At 41.7% G+C, this 22,690-nt stretch overlaps 1 protein-coding gene across 3 annotated transcripts in view; it reads right to left on the bottom strand.

The window, feature by feature from the left end:
- Window positions 1-20,442, bottom strand: part of SPIN1 (spindlin 1) — a 63,201-nt gene extending 42,759 nt beyond the window's left edge. Inside the window, exon 1 of one of the 3 annotated variants that reach the window (XM_036402738.2) lies at window positions 20,377-20,442. The gene's annotated coding sequence lies outside the window, so the exon portion shown is untranslated. The other 2 variants (XM_036402736.1, XM_036402737.1) reach the window with 2 other exon arrangements.
- Between the last annotated feature and the right edge of the window lie 2,248 nt (window positions 20,443-22,690).

Here is a 22,690-nt window from a genome sequence, read left to right as displayed (position 1 = left end):
GTAACGCGAACTGACCAAAGGGATGTTCCTTACCCTATGACATCATGCTCAGGATGTAAAGGTGGGGGGTAGAAGAAAGGGTTGGGGGACATTGGAGTGATGTCATTTGTCTTCCTAAGTAATCATTATGTGTGACGTGACCCTGCTCTCCTGGGGAATGCTGAACACCTACCTGGTCATCAGAAACAGTAATTAAATCCTTGTTTTGCTTTGCTTGTTTGGATGGCTTTTGCTTTCCCTATAAAACTGCCTTTCTCTCAACCCATGAGTTTTCTGGCTTTTACCCTTCCAATTCTACCCCTGACCCTGCTGGTGTGGGAGTGAGCAAGTGGCTGCATGGAGCTTAATTGTATTTATTTGGTTGCCAGCTGTATTAAACCATAACACAAGCCTTAACACTTAGTTCTACTAACGTGCGGGTAGTTCAGTGACCCAATACAGGAAAATAATCCTGGCCCTCAAACCAAGTTGAATTTATAACGCCATAATGACTTTACCACTAATAATGTCCAATTCTCTTCAACATCTTCAACATCATTCAAACATTATACTGGCTTTTCTGGGTAATAGTAGAGGATAATTTTCACATCAACACCAGCCAATAACCAAGGACAAAGTCACGACTGACAAATCTGGTGGCTTTCTACAGTTTTGGCACTTGAAGGAAGAGTGACTAACATCATCTACCTGGACTTCTGTGAAGTATTAGGTACTGTCCTGCACAGCACCCTTGTCTCTAATCTCAAAAGACATGATTTGATAGATTAGACAACTTAATGAGTACAAAATGTGCTGAAGGGCGGCACTCAAAAAGGCTGTGGTCAACAGTTCAATATCCAAGAGGACAGCAGTGATAAGTGGGGTCCTCAGGGGTCAGTACTGGGATCTGAATTGCTCATCATCTTTGTCAGCAACACAGCCAGTGGGATCAAATGCACCCTCATCAAATTTTCTGAAGACTCCAAGCTGTGTAGGGCAGCTTCCCTCCATATGCTGGAGGGCAGTGCTCCATCCAGAGGGACATGGACAGGCTTAAGACAGGTGGGTCTGTGGGAAACTCATGAAGCTCAAGATGGCCAAGTGCAAGGTGCTGTACTTGGGTTGAAGCAATCCCAAGCAGGAATACAGACATTGGGCAGACAATCAGTTGAAGAGCAGCCACAGAGAGAAGGACTTGGGGGTGTTGGTGGATAAGAGGCAGATCAATATGACTCAGTAATGTGTGTTTGCAGTTAAGAGAACCAATCACATCCTGGGCTGCATCAAAAGTAGCATGACCAGCAAGTCTGAGAAGATGATATTACCTATCTAGTCCACTCTCACAAGTGGACTAGAGAGCTAATACCATCTGCATGGTATGCACCTGGAATACTGCATCCAGATCTGTCCCCCAGCAGAGACAAAAACACAGACATGACCTGTTGGAAGGAAGTCCCAAGGAGGGCCACTGAGCTGCAAGGTCAGGCTGAGAGAGTTGGGGTTGTTCCGCCTGGGAAGAGAAGGCTTTGGGGCAACTTTACAGCTGTCTTTCAGTAGCTGAAGAGGACCTACAAGAAGGCTGGAGAAAGACTTCTTATCAAGGTAAGTAGCAACAGGACATGAGGGAGTGGCTTCAAAGAGAGAATAGGTTTAGATTAGGTATCAGGAAGAAATTTACTGCGCAGGTGGTGAGGTACAAGAACAGGCTGCTCAGAAAAGTTGTGGATGCTCTATCTTTGGAAGTGTTCAAGGCCAGGCTGTATGATGCTTTGAGCATCCTGATCTAGTGGAAGGTGTCTCTGCCCATGGCAGGGGGGCTGGAACGAGAGGATCTTTAGGGTCCCTTCAAATTCTGTGATTTTTAAGATCCCTATAGCCTTATACCATAAAAAACCTGCTATGCCAAAAAAAACCCCTCTAAATTAACTAAACCGAACCTTCAGCCCAGTTTTCTTCAACATCTTTATTAAAGACTTGGATGCATGACTCAAATGGATACTAAATAAGTTTGACAGGGACATTAAATTAGGAGATGTTGATTTCCTCAAGGAGCGAGAGACATCTTGACAATTAGAGAGGTGGGCGATCATCAAACCTGTTAACAAGGGCAAGTACTGACTTCTCCACCTGGGACAACCCTGGACATGTGTACAGACTAAGGAACAAGAGGCTGGAGAGCAGCACTGTGGAAAGGGACCTGGGGGCACTAGTCAAAAGAACTTGAATGTAAGTCAGCAGTGCCCTGGCAGCCAGGAGGGCCAACCTGGGGTGCATCAGGCACAGCACTGCCAACAGAGGAAGGAGACTGCCCCACTCCACTCTGTACTGCACTGGTTCAGCCTCACCTTGAGTGCTGTGTGTAGTTTTGGGAGCAACAATATTAAAAAAAGACATTAAGCTATTAGAGAGCATCCAAAAGAGAACCAGAAGGATGGTGAAGGGTCTGGAGGGGAAGCCTTATGATTGGTCTTTTCAGCCTGGAGGAGACTGAAGGGAAACTTCGTTGCAGTCTACAACTGTGGCATGAGGGGAAGTGGAGGAGAAGGTACCAACCTTTTCACTCTCTTGACCAGAGGCAGACCTTGAGCAAATGGCAAGAAGCTCAGCCAGGGGAGGCTTAGGATGGATATCAGGAAAAGGTTTTTTTACTCAGAGGGTGACTGGGCACTGGAACAGACTCCCCAGGGAAGGGGTCACAGAACCAAATCTGTCTAGTTCAAGAAGCATTTGGACAACTCTCTCAGGCGAGCACAGGGTGTGATTCTTGGGGATGGTCTTGTGGAGGGCCAGAAGCTGGATGTGATGATCCTGATGGATCCCTTCCAGCTCAGCATATTCTAGAATTTCGTGATTTAATTTTATCAGCATTTTCTTTTAGTAGCTTTTAAAAAACATGTTACCAACTTAAATAAAACCAAAACAACAGTTTTCTCAAATTACATCTACCTTATTAATCTATAGCTTTTCCAACTACTCTTGTACTACTCTGTACAGTGAAAGCTTCAAAGGGATTTTCCTCCTGCCTGTAAAATGTATAATAAAATACAATCTTAGAGAACTAGGCCTTAAAAGTCCTCAATATTATCATCTCTTCTGTTATTTGATGGTAGGTTAAATTTAATATAGCTAAAGCAAATTTTTCAAGTCTTGTATTTTCTATTTACCATTTAGCTAGACTTTCTATTTTTATTTTTAAAATACACTGACTAAAATTATTCTCTGTAAGCATGCTTTCATTTTATCTTTTAAATTATTAATGGAACTTTAATGAAAACTAACCCAAGGACACACTAAACATGGTTTATCAGGACTCAGGAGATCATGCAACAAGTCATTACCTATAAACAGCTTCTACAGCTCAAGAAACTTATCTTCATGACAAAAACTACCTCTGAGCACACACCTATAATTTATTACTTACATTTATAGCTCCCGTAAGTATAGGTTACACTAAGACATGTTTTCATCTGAAGAAGTTTAGCTGACTGATGAAAACAATATCTTTTATGACATAACTCTCTCACAATACTTCACTGTATTTAAGAAAAAAACTTCTGAGATATAAGGTTTTGCTTCAGTTACAGATGCTTATGGAGCAAAAATATTTTTTTTTTTTAAATGCATTGAATAAATGATGAAGTAAGAACAAATTTCCAGACAGACATTCTGGTATACATGCATCTATAAACTCACCACATTTTACAAGTATACCTCAACACCTGCATCATCGACACAGAAAAATTAACGTAATGACCTTCAACAACAACGATTTCTCCATTTTGCCTTCACAAATTTTAATAGCAGTGATAGAGTGGACATCTATCAACCCTCAGGCATTCAGCAGTAAAAAGTGCCTTGTTATTTCTAATAAGCAAAACAATCCAAGATGGGGATCAATTAATTATAGTTTTTGTGTTGGTTTGACAGGAAACATGTTTTTTGGGATGCTGTGTTTTTGGCCAATGGATATTCAGACTTTAATACTGGCATTTAACCTGGCCATTGGGACATGGACACGCCTCTGAGAACACGGGGTTAAAAGCAGAGCTCTCCCCTGGGAGGGTCCTTTTGGGTTTCCGGCGGGAAAGAGTTCGGGTCTCTCCCCCGGCCCAGCTGCTGGCTGGGCCAGGGGAGGGGAAAGCCATGTGGCCGGGAGAGGTAGGCCTGAGCCCCGGGGGTGGAAGGGTGGAAAAGAGAGAGAGAGACACCAGGAGCCATCGGGCAGCCCCCCCTGAGAGACACAGAGAGAGAGAGAGAGAGCCGCTGCCTGGGACTGTAACCTTGAAACTGGATAAACATGGGCCTGTGCCGGCAGCACGGCTGGGACGGAGAAGAAGGGGGGGTTCAGCCGGCCGCTTGCAGGAGCTTTTAACCCCTTTTTTGGAGAATGAGAACTTTACAGAACATTGACCTTTCCTAGAAGATAGAGTGGAAGATGAGGAAAGAAATGGGCCAGTGTGAGAGAGGTCTGGGTGAGCGAGAGATAGTAGAAGAATAAAGAAGAATCCTAGTGGGAAGAGATGATGGAGTAGCTTTTGCTGGACTCTTTTTGTATAGCCATGGACAGACCCATGTTCCTTGTGATACAGAGACTGCATTCTAGGGGGAGGCAATGGCCTCAGAACCAAGAGGGTTCAGTGTTGGTGCCCCTCGGCCCCAGGGGGTGAAAAATATGGGGGGGACAGGTGTCCCAAAGGAGAGATTGTGGGGACAGGTGTCCCAAAGGAGAGACTGTGCCTTTTTTGGATCGGGACAGAGCATCCTTAAAAAAGACAACCCTAGAAGCAGCTCTGGTCCGTGTTCAGTGGTGAGAGCACTGGACATGAAAGGAAGAGGTCACGACGGCAGATGTACTCCTGGCGGTGCCACGAGTGACACAGAAACACACGAGGCTTCGACTGTGTTTCCAGGGGAAGCCCATGGTACAAGAAGGACTCCTCTCCTCTTGATGAACTGAGGATTGATTGTCTAAAAGGTGCTGCTGGACCGAGAGTTGGTGATTTGAGGAATAAATGTATTGTGTTGGAAATTTGGTGGGGGGAGGAGGAAATGCATTTGTGAGGTTTTCATTTTCCCTGTGTGTGTGTGTTCCTTTTTATTTGTAGTTGTAGAGTAGTTAATAAAGTTCTGTTTTCTTTTCTTTCCTAAGTAGGAGCCTGCTTTGCTTATTCCTGGTCACATCTCACAGCAGCTACCAGGGAGAGGGTATCTTCATGGGGGCACTGGCATTGTGCCAGTGTTAAACCATGACAGTTTTTTATATCTGTTTCCTAAAATGCACTAAAAGATCACCAGTTATATAGAGCTTACATTAGCATCACACAAACTGAGAAATCCCCTTCAAATAATTATAGACAAATTTTCATCATACCAACCCACTAATGGCAGATACTTCTGCTGGGAAGATCAACCTTTGGTAGAAAACTCTGTAAATAATCAGACATACTATGCTTCAGTAAAACTTGCCACTATTTAATTGTCCACAGCTGCACAACCTTTCAACTTGCACCCTAATTTAACTATCAGGAATAGAAGTCAGTAGAGTGAAAGTAACATAAAAACCACATTTATACTTAGTTTCATGTAGAGCATAAGCAGAAAGTTTTTAATAGTTCTCTGAACTCAGGAACTTGCTTAGCATCTGTAACACCAGTATGGACACGATACACTGAGCGATTTTTTCAACAGCACTGAAAATGCAGATGTACATAATCATGTTATTGTCCCCCTCTCCTACCAAATAAATGAACCAAAGACCAGTTGGTCTTTCTACGTCTGGAATTTAAAAAATGCACAAAGAAGGACAAAGGGAATGACATTACTTTCAACAGAAGAAAGGTGTACTTTAATCATGCTTTATCTATTTTTCATTCTATTTTTTCCATCAAAAAGGCATTAGTGAAACTAATGAAACATCCAGCCTACTATTGTTGTGTAGGAATTAATCCACCTCTGTCCAGAGGTTTTAAAAGTTCTCAGTCTTCCCATAAAGAACAGATAGTTGCACCTGCAAGAGATGATCATCTCAGCTGGCACAGCTTAATCAGCTCACAGATCAAGGCTTCTTCCATTTTCTGGGCCGTTACATCAATTGGAAAGAGTTTGGGAACCTGCGATCAGAACTTCCTTAATTTTATTTATATGTTGCTCTATATGGTCCTAAAATTCTTCAGAAAAAGTGGCAGAAAACCTCTATTAAATGCCATTCCTAAAGGCATCATACATCAGTGGTTATTAGGTTTGCATCCAAAAAACACTGATTTTTAAAAGTGTTTTTTAAACCTCAAGTCATATGGGTTGATTACAAGTAAGAAGCCGTGATAACATTACATAGTCACTAAGCCAGACATCAGCTGCTGACTGCAATTAAAAATAGGCATAGGATTTTGCCTGAAAAGGAACTGCTAGTTATCAACATGCACAGGTGAAAAAAACCTCAAAAACAACCCATTGACAAAAACAGTGATAAATGAAAGAAAAATAAGATTAATGAGGCAAAAGAAAGTAGAAAATAACATATGCATACCAGATCCAGAATGCAAAAACAAAACCAAAAAAGCTCAATTAACTCCAGTTTTTAAGTTTACGCTCACACTAAATATGTTTGTGAGATTCACAAAAACTTTCAGGGTAAAGGAAAACTGCAGGACTGCAACTTTAAGCATTCATAAATAAATAACCCAAAAAACAAAGGAAAGTTCTCCAGAAAATAATTTCAGAAAACCTTGTAGGCTTAGTCTGCCTTTTTACATGGTATTAACAGTGAAGCTGTGCAGAAGCAGAGCATTTTACTAAAATTAAACTGATTAAAATGTAATAGTTTCTTATTTGATCTGCTTCCCACATAGACAATATTACAACCAGATTAAATATTTGGCTAAGGACTCACTGACATTTTGACATATGCTTGCCCTTTGAAGCATTCCTGGCTTGTCTCTTGGTTCAAAAAATAAATTCCAAAAATTAAACACAAAAATTCAAAAGAAAATTTCATATACCTGGTATTAAAACACACACATTTTGGCTGTTCTACTGACTAGGAATGAAGCTAATGAAGGGATAAAAGAACTGATTCATGCCAAATAAGCTTACAAGAGCTTCCTTAAAAAAAAAAAAAAACAAACAAATAAAAAACCCAACAAATGAAATATGCTTTTTAACATAAACTTTCAAGTTCTACACTAAATCATGCAGTGGTTTTTAAATAAATTTCTAGACTGTTTTCTTTCTAATAGCTAAGAACATATGTATCAGTTTTCCTATACATACAGATGGTAGAGCAAAACTAATTTTGAAAAAAAAATTCCCATTACTGCAACATTATGCAGACTTTAGGAAAAGAACAATAAAGACACACATAGCACATTTTAAAAGACTTTTCTTATAGCTCTTGTCTACTCTTCTCTCAAGCAGCATGAAAAAGCACAATCTATTTTATCAATGAATTATTTGCCTATGCTAACAGAACACAGGGTTCAATTTCAGTACTTTTCTGTCCTTCTACTATGGAATCATCATCAGCTATCAAAGTTTAGCCGAACACTTTTAAAAACAGTGACAATGTTTACAATATACTTAGTAATACAAAAGTATTATTTCTTTTTACTATACTGCTACAATTCTTCCTATGACTTTGCACAACATACCAAGACACTGAAGTACAATTTCTTTTTAAACCACCCTCTTACAGGCAGTGCAAAAATACTTGCTGATTTAACCTTGTGTTATGTTCTAACCTACGGCCTGATCATTTCATACTTACATGGTCCTCCATGCTTAAAGCAATCTTACAAAATAAGGCTTTTAAAAAAAATATAAAGAAGAAATCTATCTAGTACTTATTCAAAGTCATGATAACCTCCCTTACATCACTCTATCCAAAGGTAAATTTTAACCCACTCCTAATCGTTCAGTCTTCTGCAAATACCTTTGCATTTAACCGCAGGGCAAGAACCTGCACCGCTGGCCCAACAATGAACTGTCACAGGCTTGTGTAACCATCCAAAGCAGCACACTTTTACATCATGGCAAATGCGAACTGGGTTAGTTTTTCAGTTGATGATCACAGGGATGGAACACATCTCTACAAGAGCAGGTTGAGAGATGGGGTTGCTCCGCCTGGAAAGAGAAGGCTTTGGGTAACTTTATGGCAGCCTTTCAGCTGCTGAAGAGGACCTACAGGAAGGCTGGAGAAAGACACTTTATCAAGGCAAGGAGCAACAGGTCATGAGGGACAGGCTTCAAAGTAAGAGAGAATAGGTTTAGATTAGGTATCAGGAAGAAATTCTTTACTGTGCAGACGATGGGGCACTGGAGCAGGCTGCTCAGAAAAGCTGTGGATGCCTCCTCCCTGGAAGTGTAAAGTCTGCCTCAATAAGCCCTTGTGCATCCTGGTCTAGTGGAAGGTGTACCTGTCTATGGCAGAGGAGTCAGAACTAGGTGATCTTTAAGATCCATTCCAAACCAAACCACTCTGTGGTTCTAGAACTTTCTTTTCTGGTAGACAACTATCCTCCCCTCCCTCCAATTAAAAAACCCAAAAACTCATGAACAAAAATAACAGCTGCCCAGGATATGACAGCAGCACTGCACAATCACTGTGCTTGTTACCATTCTACGGTGAATGCAAGTGAACTTTAAGTTTTATAATGCAATTATTTTGTTAGTCATGCTCTTACAGAAAGAAGTGACACAAATAATATATTATAGCTCTAAGCAAGTGTACTGAATTTGGTTTGGAAACATTTACAAGAAGTCTCTGGAAACCATGGAGAAAAACATTTATTTAAGAAAGTAAGGCACTTCACTGTTTTCTGCTTGTGTCTCTTCAAGGAGTGTACCTCAGTTCACCTCTGTCAGAAGACTAGGTTTAATTCCTATTGTGCTAGTCAGAGAAAGATTGCTCCAAAGCCAAAAGGATCACTCCAACATTCTGGAAGAGCAAGCCTAGGGCAAACATACCAACACTTCTGTTACAAAGTAATAGAGTGGTAAGTTACTGCACTTATAAGTCTGTTAGGTTCAGTAATCATGGCAAATCAAACTCCTGCGTTTACAACTCTTGGAAAGGCTGCCTGATCTTTCTAAGCATCATTTTAAGTACATCACAACCACTTCCCCACAATGCAGGCTAGCAGTGTGGCTACACACACCTGCAAACATGGAGGGAATACAAACAGCACAGCTTTTAGGGGCAGGGGGATGATCTCCATTAGATGGAGCACTTTTAGGCTGTGCATCATAAGTACCAAATTATTCTTTGATGTGTTTGAGTATCCTGAGAAGATGCCACTGCAATACTAAATTAAACCCAGGCATAATAAAAGAAAAATCCTAAAACAAATGTAAGAATTTGTGACACAAACACTTGTAAAAAAAATTCTTGTGCAACACAACGACCTACCAACTTCTAATGCAAACAAAGTGCATAAACATTCAAGATTCTTATAAGGATATTATTCACAGCATTGACTAGAATATCAAAATTTAATTGTTAAGAACCCCAACCTAAGTAACCAGTGAGAATATTGGCATGTAAGTAGTAATAATTCAGCACTTGAAAAAAAAAGCAGGACTGCGAAATACTGAAAAGGGATAAGGTTAGAAAACAGTTACCTACATTAGAGCTTTCTATACAACCAAAACTATGACAAGATTAGCCACAAGATCATTTATTCAAAGATTACAGACACATGTATCCAAACTTCTCCCATAACCAACATCACAGTAGCTACAAAATAACAGGCAGTTTTTTATAAATCAGATGTTAACTTGGACTTCCACTGGACACAAACACTGATTGCACCTATTCTAATAAAAATGTAGCTCTGTTTCTTAAATCAGCTGACAGCAAGAAGAGGAATTAAGAGTGAAAGTATTGATAAACTTTGGCCTTTTCTAGCCAGAAGAAGACAGACACATTTTTTACAAATTACTGCAATGAAGGAGCAAACAATACCATTTTTGCAAACTGAAGCATGATCACACTGAATACTAAATGCATATTCCAAGCATAGGAAAATTTCTCATTACACACCTCATTTTAAAAAAACCTTACATAGTTAGACAATTCAAATCAATAGCATTTTTCATCCTATCTTTGCAATGACCAGGGAAAAAAACCCTAAAAAAACAACATTGAAATAAGGATTCAGAGAAAATTATCTCTTGGCTTTAATCTACAGTTTGAAAAAGCTGAGCAGCCAGTCTTAAACCAAATTTGTCTTACCTATTTTCTTCACATTCAGCCATTTTAGCTTATATTAAATCAGTTCTCAAATGCATCCATGTAACAGTCTACAGTGGAATCATAAGCCACTTAAGTGAAAATACTTGCTGTTACACATGGCAATCTCTTGCCATGGCTGCTAATGAAAAATGAGATATTAGTTTTTCCAGATCTACTGCAGAATATTCACTCACTGTTTAAAAATCTTGGCCTAAAGAGATTATCACATTTAAATGGTGAATAGCTGCCACAGATGTCAAAGTTGCAATCTGCATAAGAGCAAGTCACTGAAAACAAAATTCAGCATTCTATAATATAAGCTCCAATTGCAGCTAACTACACTGGTTTCTGTAAGTCTGGAGGGTCAGTGAAAAAACAAAAATTTACTTTAAAAGAAGATAAATTAGCTGTAGAAAATTTATGTCAGATATTTGCAATATTAATTTAAATATTTCAGTCAGAACTGGATTCATCATCAAAGACAATGGTACCTTACTAAATCACCAATCATACATTCTTCTCTAAGATGAGAACCATCAGCACTGTGATGTACCATGGTGCGTTCTTTGCTTGAGTACTGTTCTTTCCCATTTTTGGTGAAAAAACACAACACATCCTGCATAAGTGTGTATGTGTGTGTCAGTGTGAATGTTGTTAAGGAGCAAGACAGCAGAGAGATAAGTTCAAATGTGAAACCAGTGACTCTCCCTAAAAGTTGCAGAGACATCAGAACACACCAACCCTCATACCACTAGTATTTCTTAAAAAGCACAGAAGAAAAATGCACAAAATATTACTTTTATGGTATTATGAAATATTTTATGGTATTATGAAATATTACTTTTGATGATGGATCTACATACTCAGGAAACGAATTAGCAGATGTGAAGTATTTAAGCAGATGACAAACTATTTCAAGCTACTCTGGGAAGTTATTTACTGGACTGTGAAAAAATGAACTTTAAGACAACATCTGCATGCATTTGAGTATAGCTGACTTAAAACACTATGCTGTCCTCATTCTCTAGCTACAGAAGGTAACAAAATCATGGCAAGAAGGAAGTCAAAGCTTCCAGAATGACAATCACCTTGGAATTACTTGTTTACTGTACTGTGTCTGACCCACAGTAAACCTGCCTTCCTTTCTTCAACTTTGGTGGTTAAGTTGTAATCGAAACAACTGCTGCTCTGAAACTATTCTACTGTGCACAAACAGAAATTAAATGAGAAAGTAAATTATGATAGAACTTGGAGGCAGAACTTCTAGCAAGAGCAACAGATAAACGAAGTCTCTTTTTTTGCTTTATAATCTAATTTTCTCTTTGAAAAGTTTTATATCTGATCTGAACTAGATTCTCCAATAAACACTTAAGTGTATTTCCTGAGATTCTGCATTAACCTAGGTATTGGTAATAACAACAATCCTCCCAAAAAACACACACATCCCTCTTCCCTTTTGAAAATGCACATGCTTATTTGTAGGGAGGACTAAATTGTCCTGTGGTCCTTGAAACAAAGTTGAGTCTACTCAACTGGGCAGCAGAGAATGGGAAATATAGAAACTGAAGAGAAAAAGTGAGGCATCTTCCAGCAAAAAGGATCTCAGGAAGCAGAATATTCTTCCCCATAAAACCAGGTGAAGCTTTCTAGGAGTCTGTCGTGGAGATAATCAAAGTACACACTACAACAACCACACCTCTGCCCTTTTAGCTCATGCCAGTGCATATTGCACCACCGTCACCCAAACACAAACTCTCCAAGAAATGTGATTAGAGGCTTAAGTACAATCAAAACCTGGGATGCTTATTCACACCATCACTCTTCCTTCTTTAATTAAATTATACCTAAGAGCAAAAGAAAAAGCCTGCCTCAAACAAATCCATGCAAATTCAGTTCTTCAAGCTTCTAGCCTAAAACTGTCTGTAATGCAATGTCTTTTTCATTTCTGGTTAGCCAAGGTTACAGCACCGGAAAAAGTACTTTTCATCCACTGTTAATACAGCCACATATCCCTACTGCCAGGAAGTAACATTAACCTGTCTGATCTCTTTCCATACAAGCCACAGGTATAAACACTGTAAACACAGTGCTGGGCTTTAAGATTCTTCCTTTTGTTTCTTTCTCTCGGGGAATTTTCTCCCGTATGTGTTGCTAGGAGACAGTAACGACTGGGTACTTACGAGGGATAAGAGAAGTGGCCACAGCTCAAGGGAGGGGTCCAGCTGGCTACTCACCCTGGGTTTCTCTAGGAAAGACAGAAATGCCACGAGAATTGTGCTGCAAAGAGAAGGGGCTGAGGCGGCTCCTAGCTCTCTTGCACTTGGCTTTGGAGGAGGACGGTTGGAGCTGCTACTTGGAGGAGGGAATTCACTGCCGCCGCTGGGGCCCAGCCCAGTCCTGCTTCTCTGCTGGTGAGAGCACACACTGAACTAGGACCTTATTATCAACCAACCAACCTCACTAAAAAAGGGACTTTTCACCATCTGGTGAGGTGCCGCAGGAGAAAACCCCGGGATGCCAACTACTTTCCCTTCCCAAGGAGCCTCTTCCCTGCCCTGCTCAGAGCCAGGCTGCCACTTCCCCGCCCCCGCCATTTTGGTTTTCCTGCTACTGTTCTGAGATTTTGCTACATTGCAGCACTGCACCCCCGAATATCCAGAATGCCCCGTGGTTCCAGCTGCAGCTGCTAAGTTCCTGATAAATCTCATCCACCACTCCGGGACTTTGCTAATCCCTACCTTCCCAGTTTACTGCTCCGATATCCCTGCTACAGCTCCTTCTGCTATCCAGAGGGGGCACCAGGATGCCTGCCCCTGGAGGTTCCTAAAGGAAACCCCTTTTCCCTCCCTTGCTACGGACTCCGCCCCCACTGTCTGCGCGGGGAGACACAGCCGGACCCGCGCACAGCGCCCCCTGCAGGCGCGGGGGAACCACCCACCCGCCCGGCCTGCCGAGAGCCAGCAGCGCCCCCTGCCGCCCCCTACCGATGGCGAGAGCGCTTGAAGAGTGGGAGGAGACTCCCATGGGATTTCTGCTCTTGTTTGCCTTCGCTGCCACTGTTGCTGGCTTGCCTTGCTATACACACTAGTAAAGAGCTGTTATTCCATTTCTCATATCTTTGCCTGAAAGCCCCTTAACTTCAAAATTATAACAATTCAGAAGGAAGGGCATAATATGTTGCATTCCAAGGGACACTCCTGCCTTCCTTAGCAGACACCTGTCTTTCAAACCAAGACACACAGGCATGCGAAACGCATACTGAAGGCAGGAGCAAAACTTCCCCTGACTTGAACAGATAGGAAAGTCCACTTTCCCTCAGGTCTTCTGTCTGGCACCTAACAGTATGTATGCTTTACTGACAAAAAGGAGTGCAGAAGACAGAGATGTAATTCACCTGAGATGTACTCCTGCAGTCTAGGAAATGAAAATTTCTGTGCTTATTCACTTCTCCCTTCAGCAGTAGGGAGAGATGACCCAGAGCCCAGCTGCTCTGCCTATCATCAAACAACCCTAAGAATAAGCAACAATCTGTGGTTTCCAGGTATATTGAATGTCTGCATATCCCTTAACCCTAAAAGCACTCAAAAACAGATGTCTGTGAAGTCACATGAAAGTCAGAATCTATTGTTAAGCTGCTTTTGAAGGCATACTTGTCAGAGTACAGATTTTGGCCCATCATATCTCACAAAATCTCAGCACCACCACAATATCTCATTTTTAGCTCCACTGACACCTAAGCAATTTATGGGTTTGTAGGCCATCTTTCACCAACAAGACAAAGAACTTCTGAAGAAAAAAGTAATTACATCCATTCAACAAAGCTCTCTGCGACTGGAATGCTTTGAGAAAAAAGGAGTACATTGATCTCTAACTTGTTTGCCTCCTTTCTAGCTTCATTGGGATGTTTAGCTCATTGTCTAGACCATACGTGGTTATTAAACATGATGGGCAAGCAATTGTCCAAAATCAGTCAACTCTTTTCCAAGTAAAATTTTATGAGTTACACAAACTCCAAATTTGAAGCATTATTTTTACTAATGTTTATAATTCCAAGAAAATGGAAGAAAGACAGTCTAATCTGCAGACACTTTTAAGTGCACAATTAAAACCAGAACTAAGTTATAGGTATGCAGCAGAATACACATAATACTTCCCAGTCCATAGCAGGTACTTCACCTTTGCTTACTAAAAGAACCTGAAGCAGAGCTCCAGACTTCAGCAAACATCATGTTTGTCAAGGTATACAGAAAAGTTAATCAACAAAACTTTATGGAATTTTCACTGGAGAACTAATCTAGAACATGTTTTTTCTTGTGCTACTCAGCTCACAAAAATAATTAAATCTAGAAAGGTGAAAATTTCTCTATTCAAAAATTTCAACTTAAATCACAAGATAATATACTGGACTTGAGCTGCCTTGATTCTATGTAACTAGCAATAACTTCCATTTAGGAAACACAAACACTAAATTAGTAAAACTGAAACAGTTCTGAAACACATAATTACTTGATTTTAATAAATCAAATAGACCAAAAGTTTGACATCTAATGACTCTTTCTGTCCTTATCCACCTAGGGTAAGAAATCATAATCTAGCAAAGCTCTCTTTTACATTTAAACTGGATTAAAAGAAATTCATGGGAAAAGAAGTTGGGCAGATGGGTTTTGCCTGTTCTGTTGTTGTTTATGGGTTTTTTTGAACTCTGTGTTGGTGACACTTTACAGACCTCACCATGATGGCACAGACCAGCTAGAATAGCTTACTATACTACAAAGTAGTAACTAATTGATACAGCTCCATGTTGTCCAAAATGCCATATGGAACAGACGGTCTTGAGTTCAGCACCCCTTCTGTGAAAGTCAAGTATTTACTATATCACTGGAATCCACAGAACTGCTTTTGAAATAAGCACCTACTCTCACCAGTATCTGTAGGTGCACAACTTGAATAGTGTATTGGAATATTCCACAATAACATCAGAAAATCACACTAAAAAACCACCAACCAACTAAAAAAAACTCCAAACTGAACCCAATCAAAAAGCTAATCAAGTTTTAGACATTTTTAAGTCTTGTCAAAAAGAGTATGAATTCATCAAAATATTTAAAGAACCTCTCAACCAAGGTGCAATAACTGCAAAAATTAAAATACAATAAGGTAACAGTTACAGCTAGTAGACGCCACAGGTAATCATTACTATTTCTATATATTTCATTTTGTGGAATCATTGCAATAGTGAAGTTTCCAAGTCAGTCATTCAAGACCTCATTTAACACAGATTTACAGCAGTTTCACAACATATGTCACAGAAAATAAATAAGAAAAAATATAACCTGGATTTGTAGAACTATCCTCCACAAACTGAAAGGCATTCACCTCCTGAATTCTGTATGTCTTTAGCAAATTCACATGTTACTATATAACAGCAAGTTAACTTCAGCCACCACATGGTGAAAGCAGTTAGCTCAAATTATTCCACTACTGTTTGAAATGGATCAGCGAGGAGGCCCTTTTGTCTCTAGAATCAACTGTTCATAGCTAAATGCACACCAGTTAACCGCACTGTTTTAAGGATCTCAATATATATTCACATCAGACGGAAGCAAGTCTACACATTCATAAAGCAAAGTCAGATTTGTGACTGTGGTCACAAGGGTTTTCAGGATGAAGAAGAGACGAGAATGTTGACTCCATGATCAGAAGGCTTGATTTATTATTTTATGATATATGTTACATTAGACTATACTAAAAAGCAATAGAAAGGAAAAAGTTTCTTCAGCAGCTAGTTAAGCTAAGAATAGAAAAGAATGAATAACAAAGATCTGTGTCTCAGACAGAGCAAGAGCCAGCTCTGCCATGAGTGGTCAAGAAATCCAAACACCCACAGGAGACCAATCACGGCTCTACCTGTTGCATTCCACAGCAGCAGATAACCATTGTTTACTTTGGTTACTGAAACTGCAACTTCTCACAAGGAAAAATCCTAGGAAAGGATTTTTCATGAAAGATGTCTGCGACATAGATTCCCCATTCTTTTAAGGCAGGTGGCACAATGGCAACTAGATAGCATCTGGACAGCAAGTGGGATACATCTTGATATACAGGAGACACTCATTATGAGAACCAGTGTCAAGAAAGATCAGCATTCAGCCTTCCATCATAAAATCACTAACCTCTAAAGAGCAGTAAGAGAAGGAACACAAGAAAAACAACAAACAAAAAAATTCTCCCACACCTGTCATGAGAAACAAGCTATCTAACCACACAACAGGAAACAACTTTCTGTAAGAGCATTCTCTTTTGGTTCAGCTTCAATGCACAGCTTTTGAAGATGGTTTTCTAAACCAGTTTGTTGAATTGGTTTTAGTCACCTATGAAAACATATTGCCATGCCACACCATCAAGAAATCAAAGTTTGAACTTTCTCTTACCAAGTCAAAAAAAAAAAAAAATAAAAAAAAGGATACAAGAAAAACAAAATGGAATGATGAGAAGTATGCAGCAAAAGGCTTCAAAGGCTTCATTCTTTGGAAACGGGAAAAAAGGTTAAAAAATGGTGTTTAGCTTCAGTAAATAGAATCCTTCTAAAAATATTTAATTTGTCAAACATTAAGCAAATCATGCATTACATTACACACAGCTCTTGCATCAGCTATTGGTTTACAGATCTGAATATGTCAAAGAGTGCAGTCTGGCAACAGATAGCAAGGAAAGATACTGGGTAAGAAGAGAGTGAAAGAATACTTGGACTGAGAAAATATTAAGTACTGAATAAGAATGTACTAAATGTTTATTACCTTTAGGACTGTATGTTACTTGGTAATTTCATAAATATTTAGAACTACAGCAAGTCATGATTTACTTGATTAAAGATCTACTGAAAAGCATGCCTACTTTGAAAAAACAGTCGATTACTAACTTTTCCCAGCAAGCTGATCACTGAGACTGCATTTACTGCAGTCTTCCTTTTCCTCAGTCTCATTTGCCAAACAGTTTCTGAAAAGAAGGCTTTACTAGTCTCAGGTTTTTAATTTGGTTGAATACAACCTAGCATAACTCACAAAGTCAAAAACACTGGAGGGTCTTCACTAAGTGAAGATGCAGAGATTTGGCAGGTACTTGAACTACATCTGTTCCTTTTGGGCTCTGATGACCCACAATACTGATTTTTGACTAAATCAACACAACCAAGACAGGAAGAAAAACCTTTTGAGTGTCACAGAAAATAATGCAAGGTGAAGTAAAGATGCTACAGAGGCAAGAAACTTCACAAAGATGATGAAATAGAGACAAATGTTACAGAATAAAATTTAGCTCTAGCAACAAAACTGCAATATAACAGAGTTAAACTGTGTTGTGGATGGCTTATTTTTATTCTATTTTGCTCTTCAGCCTAAGAATTGGCTTAAGCATCTGAAGACGTATTTGGAGGGAAGAGCTGCACACTTCAATGCATTTCACATTTTTAGTAGGTGAGCATAATTTCAAAATGCAGTAGTTATCACAATAAATGACAAATTAACTACAACTGGTAAAACTATTCTAGTTTAGGCAATATTGCCTTCAGACTGAAAAATGTAAAAAAAAAAAAAGTAATTGCCTGTTGCAGGAATCTACTGATGTATCAGGCTATAGACTTTTGCTCTAACTTTTCCATCTAGAATTAAAACAGTTGCCTCAGAAGCCATGACGTAGATACACATTCCAAAATGATACTGTAATTTGGATGACTTAAGTTTTATCTTGTTGTAAGCTCCTTCTATATATTATTTTCTCCATAATCAATTTTTGCTAATCACTGCTTATTAATGGGGATGGAAAAAGCAGCAGAAAGAAGTATTCATATGCAGTATTTAATTCGTAATTTCTATCTCAGTAAAAGCTGCAAGATTGTGCCATTCCAGTGCTTCTCCACTAGAAGCTTCTAAAGCAAAGCAGACAAAAGACGACATAGCTAGGACATTTGTTACTTAAGAGCAGTGCTCAGAAACCTATGGCTATCCATGTGTATAAATAAAGACTGTATCTTTAAGTATGATCCCTGAAAAATTAAACACTTGGAATTACAGTAACAAGTCTAGAAGGCAAATATAAAGCATCATGCCATAACACTTTCAGCATTCACCCTTAATTTACAAACTAGAAATAAAACTGTTTCATGGCAGATCACTTTAGATACGCTCGAACTACCTTCAAGTGTTTTGGTTTTACGTCACAAGCAGCAAAAATAAAAGCCATGTTTATCAAAGCCAGAAGGGGGTGCTCTGAATAACTGAGGTGGAGGGTACTGAACTAAGCATTTGCCTTGCACTACTAAAGAGGTCAAAAGCATGCTGTCTTGTTTTCATTTGGGAGCTCACTTAACTTCACGTTACCATGCCTTTTTTACAAAAAACCAAACAAATAAACAAGCAATAACAACAAAAAAAAAACCCCAAAATAAAAAAATCTGAAATCACTCCTTTTAGGAAAAAGGAAATACTTCGGTTTGTACTATTGTCATCACAAGGGCAAATTAATTTGTGACAGAAAGCTAGCAACACGAAGACCTGACAAGTGTAAATTCCCGTTTACGTACTCCATGTTTCGCAAGCTGTTAAGGTACTAACAAGGAGATACAGAAAATGCGAAAAAGCCAAAACGCCGATTTTACGGATTTTAACTACACAATGCCTATTCTGACATAACTAGTTCAGATCTTTTTAATGTGATTGTCCAGAGTTGACCCCTTATACCGAATTGTCCTGAAACGAAAGAAAAGGCCCTAGTTCATTCTGCCAAGTGTAACACAGTATTCTCATCTCTGCCAGCACTTTGGTGCATCCGCCACCCCCCACCCAACACGAGAAAAAGATACGCACATTCCAATCAAGCCTCTCTCAGCGGGGCTCACCCAGTTCCCCCCCCTCCTTCCCTCCCTTCCTCCCTCGCCCCAGGCCTTGCCAGGTTCCCAAATCACCTCTGATTTTAGGTTTCATTTTGTTGTAAACAGCAAAACGAAAGGAGAAAGCTTCCAAAGCAAGGATCCTTACCCTTGAAATCCCGCCATGCGCGCAAATAAGGAGGGTGAATTGTTTTTCCTCTCTTTTTTTTTTTTTTTTTTTTTTGACGGGCGATGAAGGGGGAGGGGGGAAGAAACAAAAGCCTACACGGAGGAGCAGCTAAGCAGCGGAGACTGAGGGAGAAGGCGGAGACCCTGGTGGAGGAGCAGGGCGAGCGTCAGCCATGTTGTGTGTGTGTGTGTGTTGGTCCAGTATTTACAAACCTGCAGCTGCAGCAGCGCTTGGAGCCTGGGAGAGAGAGGGGAACGCAGGGAGGGAGAGGGAAGGGAGGAGGGAGGAAAGGAGCGAGGGAGGAGGGGAAAGCGGCACAGCAGACAAAGGATCGCAGCAGCGCAGAGCGAGCGGGGCGCGCACACACCGCGCCGGCGCTGTCTCCCGCGGCCCCGGCTCCCCCGCCGCCCTCACGCCCCCCTCGTCCCGCTTTCCCGCCTCCACCTCCCCGGGGAAAGGCTTATCCGCCAGCAGCCCCTCGGCGGGCCCCAGCCCGCACACAATAGCTCCGCAGCGGGGAAAGGGGGAGGGCACCGCTTCCCTACGGGCGGATGCGGCGCGGGGCCGTGCCGGGGGAGGGCGGCAGAGCCCCGGAGCCCGGAAGGGCGGGGGGGTTGCCAAGCAGCCAGGGAGATTGCGGGGAAAGGGAGAACAGAGACGACACCTCCAGACCGGAGCCTCCGCGGCCCCGATGCCGCCCGCGGCTTCCGGGCGGAGAGGGCGGGGGATCCACGAAGTGAGAGGCCCGAGGGAGGCGAGGCGCGGTCGGCCTGGGAGCGCCGGTTCCCCCACAGCGACTCCCTCCGGCTCTGCCCGGTACTGGGCCGGGCCAGGCCAAGGGCGGCGCGACGGGCTGCGCTCCCCCCGTCCCCTCCCTAGCCCCGGTCGCTCACCTGCTGGCGGGGCGGGCGCCCGGGGGTGCCAGGGCTGCCGCTCAGCCCCTCCCAGCCGGGCCGCTCAGCTTCTCTGCGGCGGCGGCAGCAGCGGCGGCGGGCACGGCCGCTCCCCTCGTCTCGCTTGTCCCCCTCCGCGGCCGCTGCCTCCAGCTCGCCTCTGCCACATTTGGATCCCCCTCTCCCTACGCGATCTCCGCCGCCAGGATAGAGGCCTCCTCACCTTCCTGCCAAATAGTGAGCCGCCCGCATCGCGCCGTTCAAAACACAGGGCCGGGGCCCGCCCTCCTCCCCCGCGCTGGCCCCCCCTGGCGGCGCGCAGGCGCACTGCGCCGCCCCGACTGCGGCGGGCAGCCCCACCCGGGCCGCCATGGGCGGCAGCGCGGCCTGCGGGGCGCGAGTGGCGCACGGCGTGCCCTAGGTCACCCTCCTGCTCTCAGTGGGCACAGAGAGCCACCGGGCCGTGTCTGAATGTCCTGTGCTGGGAGGGACCCACAAGGATCATCGAGTCCAGCTCTCAGCCCTGCACGGGACACGAGTCACACAATGTGCCTAAGTACATTGTGCAAACGCTTATTGAATTCTGCCAGGGTTGGTGCTGAAGAAGGTCAAGAGTGTGGTGCAGCTGCCAGAAGGCAGGCTAGCACTTAACCTGAGCAGGGAAAGTATTTGTAAATAATACAAGCGAACAACTGCATTTTTGTATGAAATTGTCTTCTCATTTCAAGAGAGGCGACGTTACTGGGAGAAAGAAGGTGTAGTTCCTTCACAACTTAAAGGTTTCCCTGAAAACGTGTTGATCTATGCAATAAGGACATGAAAAAAGGTGGGGAAGCCTTCAAAAATCTGTGCTGAACAAAAGCAGTAGTTAAAAATTCTTTCCCCCTCTTGAAGGGCTGTCCTCCATGCCCCTGGCAGGCTGAGGGACAGTACTTGAGGGAGCAGTAATGGAAAACCTGCAAGTAATCAAGACTTGTTCAGCAATTGACAGACCATAAGAAGATGCCATCTTTTCAACTGTTAGTATTAGATGCCAGGACATCTGGGAGAAAATTAGTATGTTTCTTAATCCTAATGGGGAGTATTTTCTAATTCATGAAGCATGCATGATCTAGATGGAGTGGAACACAAGGAAGAAATTTGGTGAGCCATACTAGTGTCATATGTGATGTAAAGTAATTCATGCTTGTGTGGAAAATGTATAAAATAAAAATTGTAAAATAAATTATACATGTAACAAAAATCCACGGACAGCCCAGAGGCAGATTACTACATAGAAGTTGCGAAACTCCTGGTGGCAGCAGGAAAGAATGCCTCCTTAGCAAGTAAAAAGACGTCTGGTGCGGAGATGGGCTTCCCCTGGAACCCCAAGAATGATCAGCACTTGATAAGTATCATCAATCAAGATAGCTGAAGTTGTCAAGAGCGCACATCTGAGTACAGACTTCTCATGACGTGATCAGTGCCCCACCACCACACAGCCACCACACAGCACTTGTCCAGCCCTGTACAGTGAAAAGAAACTTCATGCATATGCGGGGTGACAAAAGGAATGGGGGCACCTCTGCCTCAGGCAGAAAAAACTGTATAAACCAGCCCTGCTGGAAATGGCATTTGTGAACAGAAGGAGGTCTGATGTGCTAGAGGTCAGATCCAGGTTCACCAAGCGCTGATCCCGAGCTCGAGCTCGATGCTGTCTCTTTGGCTTTGGCTTCCGAGGACTGAATTTTCGGTTGCGAAAATAAAATCTTTCGCTATTATTATTAATTTGGCTTTCTTGCTGATCATTTATAACACCAGAAATTTTCAGATGAAACTGTCTAAGGCATTAATTAGGAGAGGAAAAAAAAAGTAAAATAATCTGGAAATATATTGATGAAAATATGATACAGTGTCATCAAATTCTAGTCTGTCATTTTGGTAAATCTTTAAAGCACAGACCTCTAAGATCCATTCATACTGTCATGCTCACAGCAAAATGGGAAACATCAGTAAGATTGTTACCTTTTGACAAATTTGTCTAATTATGAAAGCAGTTGGATAGCTGATCTGCCATAACAAATCATACTGGTACCTTTTTCTGAAGCAGGGCTTGGCAAGAAATTAAGTCAGCTTGGGGAAGGGAAGATTTTGTTCAAAGAATGGACATTTGGGATTTCTTAGTTCAACAGTAGCAAATACACAGGGTAGTATCCAAGTTCCCAAGTCACACTTACAGATCACATCATTCATGAAGTCTGTGCCTGTGACAGAAAGTAAAATATGGTATGTGAAGGTACAGACACACATAACTTTGCTTAAAATTCTTATTGGCAGAACAGAAGAATCTTATTTTTAGTTTCTCCCTTGTTGTTTTCACATCTCTTAATTTCATACAAGGAACTGTGTCCCCAGTAATTCCTATGATAAAAGGGTTCTGAGATTCTGAGAGATTATTCATTTGCAATTTAAAGGAAGAAACTTCTGAGAAAGAAAGAGAAAGAGAGTGAGAAACAATGAAATAGGGGACAAAGATTGGTAAAGATGTGGGTACAAGT

This window comes from Molothrus ater, chromosome Z (assembly GCF_012460135.2).
Source record: "Molothrus ater isolate BHLD 08-10-18 breed brown headed cowbird chromosome Z, BPBGC_Mater_1.1, whole genome shotgun sequence".
NCBI lineage: Eukaryota > Metazoa > Chordata > Aves > Passeriformes > Icteridae > Molothrus > Molothrus ater.
The sequence above is the reverse complement of the archived record's forward strand: the minus strand, read 5'-3'. Positions and strand labels throughout refer to the sequence as shown.